This window comes from Sceloporus undulatus, chromosome 1 (assembly GCF_019175285.1).
Source record: "Sceloporus undulatus isolate JIND9_A2432 ecotype Alabama chromosome 1, SceUnd_v1.1, whole genome shotgun sequence".
Taxonomy (NCBI): domain Eukaryota; kingdom Metazoa; phylum Chordata; class Lepidosauria; order Squamata; family Phrynosomatidae; genus Sceloporus; species Sceloporus undulatus.
In genome coordinates, this window is record NC_056522.1 from 338440290 (window position 1) to 338462877 (window position 22588).

The 22588-nt window shown below is 41.0% G+C and overlaps 1 protein-coding gene across 3 annotated transcripts in view; it reads right to left on the reverse strand.

The window, feature by feature from the left end:
* SYNDIG1L (synapse differentiation inducing 1 like) overlaps positions 1-22588 on the reverse strand; it is a 68887-nt gene that overhangs the window by 23600 nt on the left and 22699 nt on the right. Inside the window, exon 1 of one of the 3 annotated variants that reach the window (XM_042439921.1) lies at positions 2161-2182. The exons of the other annotated variants lie outside the window; for them this stretch is intronic. The gene's annotated coding sequence lies outside the window, so the exon portion shown is untranslated. Of the gene's footprint in view, positions 1-2160; positions 2183-22588 lie in introns of those variants that run through there. 3 annotated transcript variants of the gene reach the window in all.

Sequence of the window (22588 nt, forward strand, 5' to 3'; positions counted from 1 at the left end):
CTGAAGCTCCTGGATAATGCTTCATCTTAGCTAAGGGTGCTCCAGGAGGAGACTTTTATTGTGCAACCCCATTGGATCTCTATGGAATTTGAGACTGGGCCATGTGATCTTCCATTTGTACTCCTCCTATGTTTTCCTACTTCTTCTTCTATTATTCTTATACGGAAAAACATGTGGGAAACATGGAGTATTTATCCAGTGCTGTCTTAGTGCAGGTAGGTGCTGCAAGCAGTCTGCAGCAGCCCAAAGAAGTTCACTTTTTTGACTTCATTTCCTAGAGACATCATCCAGCATGGTCATTCTGGGAACTGTGGTCTAAAAAAGTAACATTTCCAACCTCTGGTCAAGCATCATGATAGAACCAGACTGAATCCTGTTAGGCCCTTGTATCTGTTGACACTGTACCTGTTGAATTAAGAGCTGCAACACTATCTTCTCACCATTTATTCTGCAGGTACTATAGCAGAGGACACCAACAGCTTCTTCCTGCAGGTGGACATGGCAGTGCCAAAGGCAGATGGATTTATGAAGGCTTTCATGGTTGGAATGCATAATTTTTTGATGAGGTTTTCGGGCTATGTGACTGAGTTCTGGAAGAGTTTATTCCTGACGTTTCACAAGCATCTGTGGCTGACATCTTCAGAGAAAGATTTCTCTGAAGAGGCCAGCCACAAATACTGGTGAAACACCAGGAGTAAACTCTTCCAGAACATGGTCACATAGCCCAAAAATCCCACAAAAAACTACAGATGGATTTTTCTGCTATTGGTTCAGATGCACAAGAGACCATTGGTGTCTTAGTGTGCTTCCAGGCGAGGCAAATGTGTTGGGAAGTGGCAGCATTTTCTGCATTTCTTGATTTTTTCAAAAGATTCAAATTACATTTCGCCAGTCACACAATGTCTCTAGCTATCTATTCTCTTTTTTGCTGTACTAAATAGTATTTACTACCCCAAAGATGAGTGGGTTTTTGTTTTATTAAAAAAGCACCTCAATATATTTGGTTGTCATGTGGATTGTGACAATTGAATTAGGTGTGTCCAGTTTCTTACTGCTCCCTCCCTATCTTCTGCATGTTTTCACACTCTATCCTTCCCTCCCTCCATGCACCTTTTAAATGTTTTTAAGAATGGCAACACAGCAGGTCCTTGCACTACAGACTATCTGCCTTTAGTCCTCTGCAAGGAGAAAGGTGGGACATACATAAAATAAAATCATCTACCTCCCCACTAGTCAAAATGAGAAGCTTCCAGCTTTGACCCTCCCCCTTTCTCCTCCCTTAACTCTTACACCTTTTAATGTTTACAAGTTTTCAAAACCTTTTCTAGAGTCTCAGCAATAAATCAGTAAATTTTTCTTATATCCCTAACTAGTGAGCTTAAACTGGAGTTGAAGGTGTAAGACTCTGGGTGTGTCCATACTGCAGAAATAAAGCTGTTTCATACCCTTTTAACAGCAATGACTCTATCCTACAGGATCCTGGGCTTTGTAGTTTGGTGAGGTATTCAGCTTGGTCTGCCAGAGAGCTCTGGTGCCTCATCAAACTACAAATCCCAGGATTCCACAGGATGGAACCATGACAGTTAACATTGTGTCAAACTGCTTTATTTCTACAGTGTGGAACAGCTGCATAAAAGATGGGAGGAGAGGTATTGATTTTTCTACTACAGCAGCCTTTTTCTTCAGCTCTGTGGTTCTAGCATATCCTGAGTTGGCAGGGACAGTCCCAGTTAATCCTGTTGTCTCACTTTTCTAGCAGCTTTTTCAATGCCTTGGTTTTGCTACCTACTACACCTAAACTTTGTCCTCAGTTTAATTCATTTGTTGCAATTCAAAACAAAGAAACAGTTTTCATTCAGTTAACCCAGTAGGGGTGGGGGAGATGAGGGGGCAGAATCTTGCTTTTTCCAGTAAATTCAGGCAAAAGCAAACTGCTGAAGCCTCTCCTAGCTTGTGTTTACTTTTTCCTTTCCTTGACCATACTGTGATGTTGCTTGGTCAAATGTGTCCCTGTTTTCAACTGCACCCTCCCCTTGTGTCCTTCAGCAATTGTTAACAGAGCGCAAAAGTAGTTTACACTCAGTTAACTCAGCAGAGAGCAGATGTATATACAAGGGTTACAAGTTCTATTCCATTAAATGAATAGGAGTTGTGTGTTACCTTTAGGAGAAGCAGAATCGCACTCAGTTATTGTCTGTCTCTCTGTATGCATACAACACTATTTTGGCAGATGTGCAGGAATACACACTGTCACACCATGGTGCCATGTTTCCTAAAATAATGGGAGAATAGAGATTTGGGCAATTAATTTTATGTAAATGTTAGTTCTGTTTTGTTAAAACAATAGATCAGATGCTAAGTGAAATCACTTAGCTAGGGGATATGAATCCAGCATTGAATATAAAGGATTTGTGAGAAAAGCGTCTTGTTCAAACAAATTTTATATTTTAGCCAAGTCTTCAAGAGCTGGTTTTATGACAATTTTCTGCCACTGTTATCTTAAATTGAGATGGAGGGGAAATTGTTGTATGAACTGAAGCCTGCCTGAAGGACTGATAAAGAGCAGCATGCCGAGCTGTCGGGCGGGTTCTGCTAGGCACAGCATGTTTCAACAGCCTGTCTGCTTTTTACTGGAGAACTTTGTTAATGGGTCTCGAAGAAAGAATAAAAGTGCAAATTAATGAACATCATTCAGATGAAAGTATATTGCATAGAGTCTCAGAGAAATCCCAATGGCTAAAGAAAATTAAAACATTACCAGATGATTTTGATTAGGAACAGGGTTGCTAAAAAATGTGTGTGTGAGAATCTTCTGAGCCAAAATGTGTGTGTGTGTGTGTGTATCTGCACAGCCGCCTACCTCATTTCAATACAGTACATAAATGTCCTGCTGATCAGACCAAAACCCTATCTAGGCCAGCATTCAGTTCCCACAATGGCCAACCAGATTCCCATGGGAAACAGAAATGAATGCAATAATAGCATCCTCCCATTTGTATTCTTTAGCAACTGGTATTGAAAGGAAGCAGGAACTGCGACGGCTAGAGTGTCGTTGGCGGAAAACACCGTCGCTGACCGACAAGGCTCGCCTAGACCAACTTTAGAGGACTATGGAGAGACGAATACGAGCAGCTAAGAACTCGTTCTATGGTGCTCGTGTCGCGTCCGCGGAGTTGCGTCCAGCAGAGTTGTTCAGGGTGGTCAGGGAGCTGACTCAGCTCCCTCCCGCCCTGAACCAGATCCTTGAACCTTCTAAGGCCTGCTGCGACCAATTTAATAACTTCTTCGCGGATAAAACCTCTCGGATAAGCGAAGGTCTTAACGCCAACATTCAAGCAGAACCTAGTGTAGAGGCGTCCAGAGCCTCCGTAGACCTCATTAAACTGGATCGGTTTGAATTAGTAAGTACCGATGATGTGGACAAGATCCTCGGAAGTGTTCGGAAGACAACCTGCTCTCTCGATCCCTGTCCCTCATGGCTAGCGGCCCAGGGGGGGACCGGCGGTAACTTTATTGTTACGCCGGATCATTAATACATCTTTGAGGGAAGGGCAATTTCCATCAGAACTAAAATTGGCCATTGTAAAACCTTTATTAAAAAAGCCCTCCCTCGACCCGCTGGTACATAACAATTATCGGCCAGTCTCGCTGCTGCCATTCCTGGGAAAGGTGATTGAGAGGGTGGTTGCAATCCAGCTTCAGGCGGTCTTGGATGAAACGGATTATCTGGACCCATTTCAAACTGGCTTCCGGGCAGGTTACGGGGTTGAGACGGCCATGGTCGCCTTGGTTGATGATCTCCGTCTGGGCATCGACAGGGGAAGCGTGTCCCTGTTGGTGCTCTTGGACATCTCAGCAGCTTTCGATATCATAGACCATGGTATCCTTCTGGGGCGCCTGGCAGAGGTGGGAATCGGGGGCACTGCGCTCCAGTGGTTCCGGTCCTACCTCTCTGGGAGGTCCCAGATGGTGCAGCTGGGCGACGTGTGCTCTGATGAGAGGGCCCTTAAAACTGGGGTCCCTCAAGGAGCCATTCTGTCTCCCATGCTATTTAACATTTACATGAAACCGCTGGGAGAGATCATCTGGAGACATGGGGCGCGGGGTTATCAGTACGCTGATGACACCCAAATCATTTTCTCTATGTCTCCGACTGATGCAGTGACCGAGGATGGCGTCTCTCCTCTCGTGGCGTGCCTGGAGTCAGTAATGGGCTGGATGAGGGAAAACCGACTCAAATTGAATCCAGAGAAAAGGGAGGTACTTGTGATAGGTTCCCCTGGTCCAGGAATGGCGGTGGTTCCACCTGTCCTGAACGGGGTCACGCTCCCTGTGAAGGACTCCGTGCGTAGTCTGGGGGTGCTTCTTGACTCGTCGCTTCACCTGACTGCTCAGGTGAATGCGACAGTCAAGAACACCTGTTATCAGCTCCGGCTTATTCGCCAGCTGCGCCCATACCTGGCCCAGAGGGACCTTGAAACTGTTGTACATGCTCTGGTAACCTCGAGATTGGATTTCTGCAATGCACTCTACATGGGGCAACCCTTATACCAAACCCGGAAGCTACAAATGGTACAGAATATGGCAGCCAGGCTGGTCACTGGTACTTCCAGGGCCAGCCACATAACACCGGTGCTTCAAGATCTGCATTGGCTGCCTATTCGCTTCCGGGCACAATATAAGGTGTTGGTGATGACCTATAAAGCCCTAAATGGCTTGGGCCCAGGATACCTGAAGGACCGCCTCTCCCCGTACATTCTGTCCCGCACCCTCAGAACATCTGGGCAGCAATTACTTAGGGTGCCAGGGGCTAGGCTTACCTCTACCACGAGGAAGTCTTTCTTCATCGCTGCCCCGGCCCTTTGGAACACGCTGCCCACAGAGCTCCGCTCGGCCACCTCCCTGGCCCAATTTAGAAAGGACTTAAAAACCTTTCTATTTAAGACCGCATTCCCCCAATTAGAGTCCTAGTAGGCCTCCCCTCCTCCGTATTCCGCAAGAGGACTGGCTAACGGGGCTTTTAGCCTGTTTTATTATATGATATGTGTAATTAATTTTTGATGTTTTTATTGCAATTTGTGTTGTTTTATTGTGATGTAAACCGCCCTGATCTCTGGAAGGGCGGTACTGTATATAAATAAAAATTTTATTATTATTATTTATTATACTTCTACTAATATTATATAGGCACATACTCTACAACTGTCCCCATTTGGCAGGGATAGCTCCGATTAATCCTTTGCCTCTGAGCTGCTTTAAAACTCTCCCAGTTTCTATGTCCTCATTCCACTTTCCCCTTTTGTTCTCAGGTTACTTCAGTTGTTGCAATCTCAGTCTCAAAGTGCAAAAGCAGTGCTCAATTAATTAAGCAAATGGGAGAAAGATGTGAAGTCCTACCCTTCAAGGCAGCCTCTCCTAGCTTGTATGTGCTTCCTCATTAATAATGTTTGCCATTTTGACCACACTCTGTTCCTGCCTGGCCACATGTTTCCTGTGAAATTTTAAAAGGTATGTAGGTACTATGTAGTCATTATGAGTAATAATCATTGATAGTCTTCTTCCAAGAATTTGTGTAACCCTCTTTTAAAATCATTCCAGTTGGTGGCCCCATATACATCTTGTGGAGGTAAATCTACAGCTTAATCATGCACTGTGTGAAGAAACATCTTCATTTATGAGTTCTGTAACTCCCACCACTCAGACCCTGGGCTCCAGTATTTTTCTGAGATGGGGAGAAAAACTTGATATGGGCAAAGTACAAACATACTTCAGGGAACAAGCCCTCTGACAAAGGTCTAGTATACATTTAAGCTTTTTCAGCTCATCGATGTGAAAGAAGCTCCTTTTTACAAAGTCTTTTAAATCCAGCCCCCTTTCATCCTTGTCCTCTGTCTAGCTAGATAATTTTTAGCTGCATTGGCATTTGGAGGCACTGGTGGTGAAGTAGGGTTAGAGAAACCAGAGTTCCATTATGATCTCTCTCCATATACAGAATTTCATTGTTAGGTTGCAGCAGCATGTCTGCAGTGCAACAATGCAACAAAGCTTGAGCTGGGAAAAAATGTCATTGTATAGCCTAGCTGTTCTGACTGTAGCAGTGTGTGCTTATCTACAACAGACAAGGTAAACAGCAGCTACATCCAGAATCTAATGAAACATGAACATCAAAACAGAGAGAAAGGGGAAAAACAGATAATAAACCAGCCTCACTATCTATCTCAAACATGTTTTAAAAACATAGACTTATAAATTTGGCCACCAAAATGGAAATCATAAGAAAAGTGGAGGCTAGTGAAAACACAAGTTCTCCCTGGATGCCTGTTGGAAGAAGCATGTCACAGCAATCATTAACTGTATCCTACCAGGTTTGCTGCCAGAGAAGGGACACAGCTGAGATACTGACTTAATAATTTTCTATGGCTGGCACAGAAACAAAGCAGACTAGAAACCTCTGGTAGCCCAGTTGCTCATCTTCATGGAATTCCAGACAAATTGTTAATGATAAGGATATCTTAGGAGCTTAGCACACAGAAAAATAAAGCAACTTACTGCTCCTGAATTCAAGCCAAATTCGGAATGCCCCCTGGTATTACCACATGGCTTTTGCCCCCAAAACTGCCATTCGCGTACAGCCTGGCTCCAAATTGATCCCTGAACTTGCTTTGGCGGCCATTTTTCAAAGTTGGGAGCTTTCCGACTGGCCGATGGCAGTTTTGGAGGCAAAAGCTACTGTATATGATAACACCAGGGAGTAGCCTGAATTTGGCTTAAATTTGATAGCGGTAAGTTGCTTTATTTTGCTGTGTGCTAAGCTCCTTAGATGTATGTTAAGCAGGCTTCTCAAGAGGATTTGCCCTATAAGTAGTTTTCATCTCTCTCATAATATTTGCATTATTATACACTTGCAAAATTCTGGAGAAGTCCAAACATGCCACAAAAGGAGATGAAGCAACACAGAGAATCCAACTGGGAACCAAACAAGATCTGGGTAAGGATATGACTGGATGAGGCTGTGAACTCACAGAGAAAGAGAGAAGAAAGAACTTGGAAAAGTATGGCGCATTACATGCCACCATTTACTACATGCTCCGTGCATCCTAGGGTTAGGAAGGGGCATGCTAGGGTTAGGAAGGGTCTCACCTTCCTAACCGGCCCCATTTCTAGGAAGCGCAGAGTGCATAGTAAATGGCGGCGCCCGTCCACATGGACAGCGTCCGGACGTGGAGCAGCGGAAGTGATGCCGCAAGTGCGCGCCTTGTGCCTCGCCACTTCTGAGGGCCAAAAAGGAACGCCATTTCGGCGCTCCTTTTTAGCTGCGCTGGGAAGCCTCGCGGTCTGGCCGCTGGGGCTTCTCGGCATAGCTAATGGCAGCGGCGGCAGACCACCCATTTTAGGGCAGTCTGTAACGCGCCCATAATTCTTCCATTTCCCCTCTTTCTCCTGAAAATGAGACAGGGGCATTTTATGTCCAGTTGGCAACTCATTTGGTAAAACAGATGCTTTCACATAGGAAGCATGTCTTCAGTTTAAGGTCTTCAATGGCAATAGCTTGTAATGAGCATTGCCTGAATCCTTGGACTACTGATTAAGTGGCTGGATCATTGGTCTGACCCATATATTAGACTGGAATGAATAACAAGAAAGACAAAGACTTATAGGTAGAGCTTGGAGCAGAGTCATTAAAAAGCAATTCACCATCCACAATTCATTATAATTTTGAATAAGTTTGTAAGTCATTATTTTAATTATTTTATCATCAGCAGTGTTAATGGTCTGAGTAAATGTTACCATGATGGCTGAAGTGCTACATCTAGGTTGCAGTGCAGAGTTACTTGTGCAAAATAACCCTTATACTGAATGTTGCACAACTGAACCAAGACAGCAAATGTGCAAATGAATGCACAACTAAATGTGCATGCACATCTATGGGCAATGCAAATCCATGCATGTTCCTGCACATAGGACTGCATGCTCAACTCTGCTTTCTTGAACAGAATGCAAACATTCTGTGGTGGACTGCTTCCATAGGGGAATTAATGCATGTGTGAGGTACCAATAGATTTGCAGCTTTTGTGTTACTTTAATTTTTAGCTTGGGGGATAATTTAGGGGTTTTATCCAATGTTTGCTAGTATTTTTAAAAAATAATTTAAATTGATTTTTTGAAACTTAAAAGTATTGCATTAATGAAGAGATTTTAATATAAGTATACCTCAATTAGTAAAGCAGATGTGTTCCTGGCCATTACTTCTTTAATAGAAACAGAAAACAGAGGTGGACGTAACATGGAAAGAATAGGAATATTTTAATAGGAATAGAAATACCACAACGAAGAAGAACATTTCATCATGTTTCAGGAATTTTAACAAATTTATAATGAACAAAAGGGGTGTCTCAAATGGGAAAATCCAGGACAGGGAAGCCTTACCTAAAGAAACAAAAATATGTTGAACTTGCTAGAGATCACCTGAAGACTTCTTCCAAAACCCTCCAGGGATAATTTTTTCTTTCACTAGCCTCCACTTTTATTAATATTGCAATTTTGGTGACCAAATGCCTGGATCTGCGCATTGTTAGCATGCTGGGGACAGTGGCATCCCTCATGGTATCACCCCCCACATTGGCCTCATCCCAAGGGATTCTGAAACAAGCTGCTGTTTACCTTGCCTGTTGTAGGCATATACACACAACTATAGTAGGATTGGCGAGAGCAGAATATCATACTTCCCCAGCTCAAGCTTTTTGCATTGTTTACTGTAGACATGCTGTGGCAACCTTGCACCAACGTCTTTATTTTTTCAGCTCTCTTGCACCATCTTCCCACTGCTCAGGCTGATAAAAAAACCCCTCCATCTAAATAGAGGATGAGAAAGAAAAGAGCAACCTGGCCAGGAGTAAATAGACTTCGTAAAAAGCAGCTTCTTTTTGTGAGAGGCTTTGTTAACTGCTGTATATCTGTACATCTGGCCATCCACGATTCAACCATCCACATCTTGAATATATATATATATATATATATATATATATATATCAAAAGCAAACCTTGATTTTGCCATTTTATATAAAGGATACCATTTTACAATCCCATTATATATATTGGGACTTGAGCATCCACTGTGGGTCCTGGAACCAAACCCCAGAGGATATAAAGGGCTTGCTATATTATACATGTTGAAATAATTTTATAATATTAACTGAAGTGATAAATGTTAATAAATTTTTGAATCAGCATTGATCCAAAGACATTTAACACATACATTTCCAGACTCAAGGTCTTCGATATTAAACTGTACAGGTTTGCCACATTATACAGTACCCTAAGACCCTGTTGTCAGTTTAAGCACTGACATAGATAGCTGAGCAAAGTACTAATAACCTAAAATAACAATAACAATCTTGCATTGGCAGGTGGATTTCTTGGAACCACAATGGCAATATACCTTCATACGTTTTTTCCATTCCAAGTGCTTTTCTTCTGAAATTGGAACTACAAGATAAAAGGTCAGACATGCCAGGTTATTAATTTTTTTAAGGGAACATGGTCAGTGTACAAATACCTGGCATCTCTGAGTTAGTTGCAACTGGCTGAATTTAGGATTCAGATGCATTATTCCACTACATTCAAGTCACTGGAGTCAATGTCACCATATTGTTTTCCCATATTTTGGGAGGAAATCCCCCCTTCCATTTGATGCTAAAGCATGGGACCAAATATGAAGGATAATTCCAGTTCATCATTTCTTTAACCTGGATATCAAGGGCCTCACAAGTTATTGTGGGAGAAAAAAATTAGACATGAGATCATATCCGATCAGGCCTTATAAATATGTAGAGAAACTGTGCAGTGCAGCTATAGCAGCCTCATTATTTCATTTTTGCTGGCATGTCTGTACTTGGAAAAAGGAGCTCATTGTGATGTCAAGGTCCCATCAGGTGCTACATTCAGCTGCAGACTTAATTTAAGCCTTGTGCATCATTCCTGCATTAATGCCAGCAAGTCTTCCAAACTCATTCATCAGTTCTCCATCTAGTATATATGAAAGACACAGGGGCACATGGGGCACTGTGAAGGTTCACAACTGTTCTCTTTTTAAAAAATTTCTTGCAAAAGTGCAAACATTTTGGCAAGGTGTGAGCACAAACAACACAAATTTGAAGAGAGGGACACTGATCCACTGTTTGGGTAACAGAGTCAGTGTTGCTGGTGTAAGTGAGCAAAGATAACACCCAGCATATCACACACAGATTTGCAAAGCAGATTGGACATTCTTGTGCTGAAGTGTATTTTGCTTCAGTTGGGTCTTTATTACCCAGCATCAGCTTTTTGAAATATAAGAAATCAAACTCAATTCAGAGCAAAGTAGCTTTGAAGCAGATAAAATTTGCTAAAAGCAACCATGATCCATTTTCATTTAAAATCCATCTCCATAAACTGATGGAAGGCATTGGTATTCTCATCCACACTGTGAAACCGTGTAACACTGATAGCTAGCACTGGTTCATACTACTGTAAAAGCTACACATATACTGGTGGAGTCAGTGACATTGAAGACTGACAGAACTGAACAATGACAGCAATCAGATGAGACAAAGGAACTGGACTGCATGCTAGTGTCCATCATCTCTGTGTGAGCCTGGAGTCATGTACTTACACACACAGAGGTTACAGTATGCCTAACAATGATGTCCTTAACAATCAACACTCTAACCACTGAAAGCAAGGATGACATGTTGAACCACATATTAAAGTAATGAAGTTACAGGTGGTTGAACCTGTAAATGCCTTTCTCAGTGGAGAGTCTTGGATTGCAACCTGACATTTGGCTGACTCGCAGCTGGATATAATAGTCCAAGCTAATGGCGAACTAAGTAGCTTTCCTAAGAATCAATCACAGGATAATTGGCCTGTCAGGTAAACATTTAGTCCTCATACTCCACATTCAATGCACACTCTGTATCCACAATAACAACGGAGTTTATCAAATGTGAGGAATTTCTCTTAAATTTGAATGAAAAGAAAGTGGGGCCAAAATGCATTCACTTAAAGTCGCTAGTTTCGCGCAATTACGTGAATACGCATTGCATTCAAACTGACTTCCCATTATCCAAAAATAGCATGCCATTGCCCGAATTTGCATGTGGCAGTCTATCACGCAATAATGTGCAACCACATGATTGTGTTCAGACTGACTTCCCATTGCCCAAATTTGTGTGTAGTGGGTTATCACGCAACAACGTTAAACCCCATGATTGTGTTCAGATTGCCATTGGATTATACTTCCAATTCCCCTTGTCTGATAAACTCCAATGTATGGGTGCAGACCTCTTATCCACATGACTTTCTGGGCAGCATGCAAAATGTGAGTTCCATAAATTCCTTAGATCAGTGCTATTCAAAATGGTGGGCCACAGGTGCAGTGCTGGCCCATGGGCCACTGGCAACTGATCTGGGGTGAGTTTCCAAGAAATTGTCAATATTGTGTTAATGTGGCACAAATAAGGTACTGGTCCCTGGCACACTGGGGAAAGAAAAGTCTGGTCCGCCACATCAGATGGCTTGAGTAGCACTGATTTAGATCTTTATCAGAAATCTGTGTGTGTTTGTGTGCCTTCAAGTTGCCTGTTGATTTATAGAGGCCCCATGAGTTTCATAGGGTTTTCTTAGAAAAGGAATTTTCAGAGCTGATTTGTCATTGCCTTTCTCTGAAGAGTGCAATGCCAATGTGGGCTCAGGCCAACATGGAGGCTTGTGTGCTGTTGAACAGGAGAGTTCAGACAGTCTATGATGGAAGGGAGATAATTCACCTGTCTGCAGCTACTAGTTCAGTAGAGGTAGGAAAGAATAAATGTGTCATTTGTTCTGTTCTCCTAATAGCAATACTGCCCCAGTGATGGGCTTTGGTATCTGACAGAGGCTAAATTGCTTTGAGAATTGGGATGCCATGTGCTGATGTTTAGGGGTTGCTAGTCAAATTGGCCAATTTCCAGATGGAAATCAAATCTTTATTCTCCCTGATAAAAATGTTTCTTGGCAGAGGCAAAGTGCTTACTGCCAAGACATCTCTGCTAATGGTGAAAAACCAAAATTAGGTGCAGAGCCCTTGGAGAAGCCTGATCATAAAGCTTCCAGAAAGTGATGGCATATCAGTGAAAAGTAGCCAAAAGTCTTCCTTACACTGTCATACATCTTCCAGCTAACACTATAAAACATTGATGCGGCAACCTTGCTAAGACTCTGTTTTTAAAGCTAGCTGGGAAACAGTTAAAGCTTGCCTCTTTTATGCTCTTATTTGTAAAGACCATGTGTAGTGGTTTTTATATGTTGTTGTTGTTGCTGTATGCCTTCATAGAATCATAAGGGTTGGAAGAGACTTCATCAGCTGTCACGTCCAACCCCCTGCCATGCAGGAATACACAATCAAAGCAACCCCAACAGATGGCCATCCAGCCTCTGTTTAAAAACCTCCAAAGAAGGAGATTCCACCACACTCCTAGTCCTAGGGAGTGTGTTCTACTGTCAAACAGCTCTTACTGTCAGGACGGTCTTCCTAAGGTTGCCTACAAGTCATTTACACCTCATGGAAGCCCTAAGGTGATGCTATCATGAAGGTTTCTCAGAAAGATTTGTTCAGAAGGGATCAGCCATTGCATTCCTTTGAGACTGAGAGAGTGTGACTTACCCAAGGTCACCCAGTGGGTTTCAGTGGCTGAATCTCCTACAGTCGTGGTTCAACACTCAGATCGCTACACCACACTGGTTTGCAAGACACCAGTTTTGCGTGTAGGACTTCACATTGGAATACGCAGGTTCAGCTTTCCACTCAACCTTGAAACTCTCTAAATAATCTTGGGCTAATCCATATCTCTGTGTCTGACCTTCCTCACATGTTTGTTGAGGGGATAAAATAGTCAGAAGAAGAACTAAATACATTGCTTTCAGTTCATTGTAGGAAAGATAAGATATATTAAAAGAAAGCAAGAAAAACTAAATCCGAATCAATGAGAATATTATTGATCCTGTTGCTTCACTGGCTCCTTTGCCTGTTTTCCTCTCGCTTCTGTTGTGAAAATCCTGTTTACTATAGCAACATAGGGGCTTGTGTGCTACTGAGGGGAAGAGTACAGACAGTGTATGATGGAGGAGAGATAATTCACCTGTCTGAAGCTGCTAGTTCAATACAGGTAAGCAAGGAATAAATGTGTCATAGTAAGCAGGGAAGAAACAAAAAATGAAGGGACTTGAGGAGCAATAAGGGAGGATGTAGAAAAGGTTCCCACATGCACTTTGAATGCTCTAGACCTTTCAAAATGGGTGGGAAAAGTGCAGCCTATAGCCAGTTTTTGGCCCAAGCCAGTTTTATAGCCCTCCAGCGCCTCCTTTTTTGCCCTAGGGCATGAGGGGGGCAATTTTATCACACCTTTGGTAAGAGAGCCAGCATGATGTAGTTGTTTGAGTGATGGACATCTCTGGAGATCAGGGTTTGAATCCCCTAAAAACTTTCTCAGATAGGAAAGTATTCACTTGCCATAGAAGGAGAGCAAGGAGTGAGCCATCCTAGTTACCCCAGGGAGGGAGAAGACATCAAAAAGGTTCTTTCCTTTGTTCTCACCAAACAAGCCTGGCAAAGTAGTAAGACAGAAAGAAAAGCTTTCCTTAAGATAGGGTGTTTTCTTTGTGTGTGTGTGTTTTTCAGGCTATGTGGCCATGTTGAAGAGTTTATTCCTGATGTGAAGTCAAAGCCTTTCATGGCCAGCATCCATAGTTTTTTGTGGGTTTTCTGGGCTATGTGGCCATGTTCTAAATCTAGAAGAGTTTATTCCTGACATTTCACCCATCTGTAGCTGGCAACTTCAGAGAATGCTGAAGATGCCAGCCACAGGTGCCAGCAGAACATCAGGAATAAACTCTTCTAGAGCATGGCCACATAACCCAGGGGGAAAAAACTCTAAAAACCCATGGATGCTGGCTGTGAAAGCCTTTGCCTTCCTTAAGATCTTAGAAACTGAACAGACTCATATAGAGCGATACAGTCCTTGCATCTATTTGAATGGGGCATTGTGTGGGGAGGAAGCTATGATTTCATCTCATTACATGGCACACATATAAACAACATACTTGATTATTGATTTTTAGTTACTATTATTATTAACATTTATTTATAGAGCACTGTAAAATTTGCACAGCGCTTTACATGATAGGGATCAAGATAAAATAAAATAGTAATAAATCTTGCTATACAGCGTACAATACGGCATAGAATATGGTTGTTTTTGGATTGTAATTTTGATGATATAGTTCAAATTATAAGACACGTTGAGAATTACATTAAAAGGGGTATACCAAATGTTCGATTTCAAATATATCCGTAAATAATATAACATAACAATTGTCTTCCTTCACCTCCTAGAAGAGGTTTGCAATTAATGACTGCATTTTGCATTTCCAAAGGTTTAGCATTTAATGTTCATCCCTCTTTTATCACACAGTATGCAAGGCTTTAAGCAGCGCAAGATAGCACCTGAATATGAGGATTGTTTTTATTTTTATTTTTAGTACAGGCCCAAGAATCCTCTTGGGAGGCTCAGAACTGAGGAGTATTCCATGAGAGAGCAAAGATGGAATGGGTCATTGTGCCTCTGCCATAAAGACACTGAAATAACGAACTCAGAAAAATCTATCCAAGAATATGAACAACTGACTGCATCGTGGAAGAGATATAATCAACTTGTTTTATTTGTGGTCACTAGATGTCTCTGTTGTCCTATATTTATCCCCAGTCTGAGTATCAAAGTGGTTCTGAATAGGGACAGTTTTGTATGGGAGACTGGACCCCCCCCCCCACCCAATATTGACAGTAGAATAGAAAATTATGTCCATAAGTGGTCTCTTGGTAACTGCCTTGCTTATTAACAATGAAGTTTCCCATTGAATAGTTCTACAATCATACAGCATTATAAATGTTCAATTAAGTAGAGTGTTTATTATGGAGTCCCAAAGCCTTTTTATAGCATCAGAAAGGGAAACAAACAGACTCAGTCTTGACAGTCTTCCAAATCACGATTTGAAAAACCCAGAAATGTGTTTCCTTTTTAAAAATATGTGCTACTGCCTACCCTCAGTCCAAAGTGACACAGAAAAAATATTCATCTAAAGATCTCAGCATCTTACTGTGTTGTATGTCTGGAGCTGGTTTGATATGTGCATTTATTGGATTTTTGGTATAATTTCAACAATTCTGTCTTTCTCATCAAATATTAAATTAAAGAACATAAGAAGAATTGTTCTGGTTCATTCTGAAGATCTGTTTTGTGTTGTTGTGTGCCTTCAAGTTGTTCTGACCCCAAGTTGACCCTATAATGGGGTTATGTTGACATGATTTATTCAGAGGGGATTTTCCTTTCCCTTCCTCTGAGGCTGAAAGAGTGGGACTTGCCCAGGGTCATCCAGTGGCTTTCCATGGCTGAGTAGGGATTTGAACCTTGTTCTTCAGACTTGTAGTCCAGTGCTCAAACCATTACACCACTGTGGCATTCCAACATTGTGCCTTGTCCAGCTTTTTGTTCCTGCAGTAGCCAAGAAGATGCCTATGAGAAGCTGAGTGTAATAGTACCTTTCTGCTCATGTTCCCTAGCAACTGATGTTAATAATCCATAACCATCATGACTAGTAACCACTGACAATTTTATCTTTCTTGAATTTGTTTAATTTTTGTTTAAAGTTGTTGTTAAAGTAAAGAAAGCTACCATGCTATAGTGGTCTGAGCATTGGATGATGACTCTGGAGTTCAGGGTTTGAATCCTCGCTTGGCCATGGAAACCCATTGGGTGACCCTGGGCAAGTCATACTCTCTCAGCCCCAGAGGATGGCAATGGCAACCCCCTCCCGATGAAATTGCCAAGAAAACCTCTTAAGTCACTGTAAGTTGGAAAAAACACGAAGGCACAGAACAAACAAAAACGTTGCCAGAGTTGGTGGTCATCACCAGTGGCATCACTAAAGTTGGCATCACCTGGTGCGGTAAGTCCTGGTGTCACCTCCCCATTGATCTCCTCCCCTACCACCCCATACAGAATCCTTAGCAATGTTTTTTGTATTAATGTTACTGGGAATTTGTAATTCCCATATATTATTGTATGTAATGGCAATAGTTGTGACATAAACAGCTAGCAAAATTAATTTATAACTTTAAGTTACAATATCATAAGCATAATATAAATGTATTTACATTTGCATAGTTTAATGTGATTAAAATCAAAATTTAGTAAGATGTGATACTTTAAAAAAAATTAAAAAGAGTAAAATCTAAAAAAAACCAAACAAACCCCAAGATCTCTCTTTTCTCTACCCACTGAGCCTCATCTCACTCATGTCTTCTCTTCCACTGAGCTCCAGGATTTTAAAGGGACATAGGCAAATACCACAGCTTGGAATCACACACACACACCACATGGTGTTATCCGGTGTGCCACACGCCTCTGTTGTGGCCCTGCTGGTAATCACTGTTTAGTGTGGTAAAAAATTCTATTTTTTATGTATGGCTAGAATCCTGTTCAGGATTTATGAGACTGTAAGTCAGACGTATGCTCTCATAACTTTTGGAATTCATGTTTATGGTCATTAATGACCAAATGTGACCCCAGAAATCTATCTCTTAAGCCAAACAGCACCCTAGCCAAAGGCTTTCTGAGGTGCAATAGATCAGAATGTTGGGAGGTGATGGCCCCAGCACTCTCTGGGCACATTGAGACAAGTAGCTGTGGCAGGACCCCAAGGGATCTCCCCAACTGCTTGTTTCGACACATTCTGTAACCAGGAGATCACTGCAGTCATCATTTCCCAGTGCCCTGATCTGCAACACCAAAGAAACTTGGGTTCTGCCTGGCTTAAGAGTTTCTGAGGGGTAGCTCAGAATACCAGCCAGTTGAGTTAAAGGGTATTATCGCCTTTTATCTTTACTGACTCTCTGATCTTCAGCATATAACCCCCAATGCTAGTACTATAAGAGAGGGAGGAAAGCTTCTGCCACTTCACTTTCTTTACATCATGCATAATGCATATTACTAAACTCTTCCTTGGTTTGTGGCAATGCTAAAGAATCCCTACTTTTGGGATACAGATACAAAACAAACATTTTGTCACTGGTCCCTGAAAACACAATATGTAATTTGTGCTAAGGATGGATATAGCCCCAGTCTGGTGTCAGTGATGTGATACCTGGTCTCCTGACATGATGGATGAGACCAATAAAGTTGTTGCTGTGGGACAGCCTTCAGTCACGATGTTGCCATCATTTAAATTGCTGTTGTTATCTTAATAAGGCTGGGCAACACTGAGGATTTCAACACATGAAGTGGGAGATGATGCACCATTTAATTTTTTTTAAAAAAAGAAAAAGTCAACTAACATTTGATCATAAATTTAATAATGATAATATACAAAATTATATTCATGGAAAAGGAATTGTATATGTTATTTCTAATAGCATTATAGGCTAGAGCCACATGATGCAAATGACTTGTGTGCAATCCTAACGTCCATAGACCATAGTGTCTGAGGGATCCTGGAATGATAGTCCAAAAAGAAGACCAAAGAGCAACTTTTCTAAGCTCTACACATTTGAGGAGAAAAGATCTGAGTCTTCCAGGTACAATATGTTGCTTTTTAAACACAATCAAATTCTCACAGGAGAAACACAATAGAAATACAACCTCAGCAGAAGATTTCTGGAGTGTGCACAACAAAGAGACAATGGCTGCACCTTGACTGAATAAAAACTGGTAACATGAAAGGTCCTTATTGAGGAGCGTGTGAATGCACTGCAGATATTTTTCAAACTAGGGAACAGAAAAGAGATGTCTTGTTCAATGCATTTTGAGATCTGAAGCCTTCATTGGTCACCTCAACCAGTTTATAAGCCAGCCTACACAATTGGCATTCTCTAAACTGAGTTGAAAGCAGCCCAATAACTATATATGAGGGTTTATAAGGAACTAATCTCCTTAATTTGGCTGCCTGCTAAGTGTGTGATAAACTGAGTATTTGTGTTTGTGCAGGAACATCTGCATCTTTGGTTTCAAATGGGAATGGATCTGATTCCCTCACTAGCCAACATAAAGAGGGTGGAAAAACAGTTTCTCATATCATTACCTGCATAAAAACAGCATTGCAGGACCTAAGATGATCTTATGAGTGAAGCAAATTAAGACACAATTTGCTCCATACAGCCTTATTCTCTGTGCTGTGTGAAGCTCATTAGCAAAACAAACAAAATAAAGCTTATAGCAAAAATTATTGGACAGGTGCATGCTCTTGAAGTGTGGCACAGGGCTCCTTAAGAAGGCACAAACAATAGCTGGGAGAAGTGAAAATTGAACCTCAAAATTCTAGCTATCATTCTTGATTTGCCTGCTTAAAACATATATAAGCCCCCCCCCCCATATTTATGAATGTCAGGCCAATATTATTAGAGTTGGAAGAGTTGAGATTTGGTTGGCAAGGTTTTCACAGGCATGATAAAGTTAAGATTAATATAGATTTTAATAACCGCTTCATCAGAAAATCTTTGTTAATAGTATGGAACAAATATAAAATAAGATTATGTCTTAAAAAGCCTGTATAGGTTATGCCCTATGAAGCCTTATATAGAAGAGAAATGGTATTTAAAGATAAATGGGTAACTTATCAAGATCTTTTGATGTTGGATGGCAGGCATTACAGAATGAAAATGAGAAGAATTGGAGATGGAGGGATACACATTTCAGCTGTACTTTTATAGACAGATATCTGAGAGATTTAAGATTTAAGATGGATGGATATCTCTCAGATATCTGAGAGATTTAAGAGAGACAGAAACTACTGAGGGAAAACAGCAATTTTAGAATTTGAAGAATAACATATAGAAGCATATCTTATATGCATATTTAGTGGAAGCCAAATAATTTGATAATTATAACCCCTAGCTAGTAAGTTGGAAGTCATATGTATCCTGTTTTTTCCTTTGTTTTACTGTTATTTTTTTAATAGTGTATCAGTTTATGTAGTTAATTGTGTAGTTTCTATGCATATTTCCCCATATATGTTGTTTTATATTATTAAATATTATGTACAGTATTAATTTTTTTAAAAAAAAAAGAGTATCAGGAGAATGTACAATAAATATGACTGGAAGCCTAAATCCCAACTGAATTACATCCATTGAATCAACATGAACTTGGTAAATCAACACTTAATATAAAATTCATGGATTCAGTGGGTCTACTCCAACTAAAAATAGTAACTGGATTTTGGTCATAGTATGCCTTCACTGAATCAATGAAAAAGTAGGGTGCTACATAGCTACCTCTCAATGTCTCTAAATCCTCGAAGTGTGGAAAGGTGATGTTTGGGATTACAACTTGCAGAATCCCCCAGTCTGCATGGTCATTGACCATTTTAGCTGGATGATTCTGGATGTTGTACTCTAAAAGGCCATTCCCACCCCCCACCCCATTCTTTCTGAAAGCAGTTGGAAGGGAGCACACAGCAGGGGAAAGGTGATGATCCTGGAGTAGCAGAGACAGGAGCAGATATTTGCAACAAACAGCCAGGGAATTCATTCTTGTTTGGGCACATTCAGCACTTTGGACAGCTTCTTTATAGATCAACTAAAACCAGCATGGCCTTCAGCACCTCACTGAGGGAAGCCACCAGTCATCAGGAATGTTCACCAGTGCTTATGCTAGTGAGGTGCTTGTGATCTGAACTGAAACTGAGTTGTGTTACTTTGCCAAGTTTTCAGTCCCCATGAAGTGTTTGTTGCTAAGGATGGGACAAGATAAGCCAGCTGTTCCCAGTGGATGTAGAACAGCTTGTGTTTGCGAACTGTATGCTGATTGCCGGCATTAATGGTTATTGTTTGCAAATCTCCACCAGCATTTCTACAGCCGCTTATCTCTGCAGTCTATGATATACATTTGGTCTCTTGAAGAGCTCTAAGCTTACATTCTCTGCCAAAGTCCTGCTTCCTTGTTCATTGTCCTGATTGGGCTAATCCGACTGAATGCCTCCACCACATTTAACTGTGGTTTTCACCTTCAAAGATTTTCATAGCTCTTCACTTCTATATTTTTCTCATACTAGTCAATCATCATCGTCATCCCACAGAGCATGTTGCGATAGCTTCGTTTTAGGGACCAGGTACTTGTTCTAAAGGCTTTTCTCTTCTCAGTCTAGACATTTAGTGTTCCAGCTGGGGTTGGTTCACCTGTAAGGGCAGTGCATGGCTGGCATCCCATAGGAAGCACAATGAAGCTTTTGTCAGGAGGCAAAGCAGAGAAAGGGGTCCTCAGTGCAAAGCCAGGTGACTGTCAGACAGAATTTTAAAACTGTGCATAATGTAAAGCAATCAGACTTTCAAGAAATTTCTTCAAATCAAAATGCCAGAACAAGTCACATAACAAGCGCTCTCTCTCTTGCACACACAGACACACCCAATTTTTTAGAGCGGGCATAAAACATCTTGCTACCTGAGACAAAACAATAAATGTTGCCCCTCCTCCCTCTCCCAAAAGTCAGTGTGCAAACCTATGTTGGCATATGAGAGAGAAAATCCTGTGAGCACTTCTCCACATTTAACAACAAATTGGTAATGTACAGCCATGTGCACATTTTGCCAATTCTGTTAAATATTCTTACAGCACACTCATCCATGGGTCTACTCTGAAAGATGTTCCACTGTGACCAATGGGGTCTAAATCCTATAACAGGTGTTGAATTAGCAGGGATTTGGGCATGAATGATCTACAATTACTGATAGTTTTGAAAATTTAGAACTTGGTTTAGACTTTTTCTTGTGGAAAAGTTTGGTCTTATATGAATGAAACTTTACTCATGTGGTCTGAGGGTTACTCTAATAATAATAATAATAATAATAATAATAATAATAATAATATATAACCTGCTTTTTCGCAGAGGAATCAAAGTGGATTACAACAGTTTAATAATAAAACATCATACAGTTAAAAATTACAATTAAAACAACCTGAAAACCCCAACCCTCCTAAGAGCAAGAAAAAGTTTTGAATCAGCATGCTGTGATAACATGGATATTTCTACTCTTTAATAAAACAGTGTAAGATTTGGACTGTGTCTGATCTTTTTCAGTATTTATTCTTTGTTCTTTTGTACTAAAGGTTCAGCTGTGGGGTGTTTCCTGACTGTTGTGGTGATTCATGTTGGGTTATTTTAAACCAAAAATCTACTTTCTGATAATTTGCCTGTTGCTGATTTTGGGGTAAGCTCATAGGATCTATGCACATTTCCTCTTTCATTTTATTGAAAAGCAAGTTATTTGGCCCATATCAATTGCCAGCCTTAGTTATTTATCTAAAAAAGTGAGTCACCCTTGAGCAGGGTAATTTTAAAATACAAGAAAAAATACAAGTAAATATACAGGAAACATATTCCAAACTGTTAATACTTTAATTAAAACCATTAAATACATTTTTAAGACTGTGAAAATGAAAGTATGATAACATATCCTTTAACTGTCCTGATTTGGCAGGGACAGCCCTGATTATTCCCTTGTCCCACTTTTTCCTCTGCTTTTAATATATGTGGGGTTAATCTCACTGAAGTAACAGGGCTGAAAATGGATTCACACCAAGTTAGTGTCATGTCTCTTTCTGCACTGCTTCTTATGTAGTAGCCAGGCAAAGGTAGGGAAAGTTAGGGTTTTCTTGCTATGTTCGGATAAGTGGACATGTGACAACAATGCCATCCTCTGTGACCTTGGGAGACACCCAGGAAATTCTGGAATATAGCCTCATTGTTTTGTGCCTGGCTATCAGAACATAGTGGGATGATCCTTGGCTGTTGCCCATCTTTCTCTGGCAACTATACAGCCATGTTTGTACTGGTTTTTATATATGAAAACAGTGAGTCCTGGGGGGAGGGTGACTGAGCTAATTTGCCAACCAGTTTTCTTCCTGCTGCAAGAATGTTTTTGAAAACTACACAATTTTCAAAAGACCTCACAGCAGGGAGAAAATGGAATTAATTATTCGATCTCCACTGTAGGAATGAAATTAATGCAGAATTACATCCTTAGTTCATGCATGAAGATTTCTGTGCTTCTGCCTTGTGGTACTTTCTATTGTATTTATCCTTTCTTTCTTTCTTTCTTTCTTTACTTTCTCTGCCTGCATTTCTAGAAAATCTGACACATGTGCAAAAAGGGGGCTCTGTTTTTACGATGGTGCCAGGGGTCTAACCATTTTAGTCTGGCCTTGAGTGGAGCAGTGAACCTAGTGTCTAGCTTAAACTTTTCAAAGAACTGTCCAAGGAATTAGATTCATTTTGGGGTGGGTCTTGAACCCTGAATAGCTTATTTAAAGTTCAAGCTAAACCCCACAGTGGATTCCCTGCTCCACTGGCATAGAAACTGCCAGTCACCACTGGTTGGGGCTGTACCGATCTTGGGAAACATGCAAAGAAGGTTGGGTAAGTTTAAATTCCATTCAGATAAATAGATCTGGTTATGTGCTCATAACCTGCTTATTGCTTTCTGAAGAACCTACAGCTGGAGGGTATAGTGGTTTGAAGTCATATG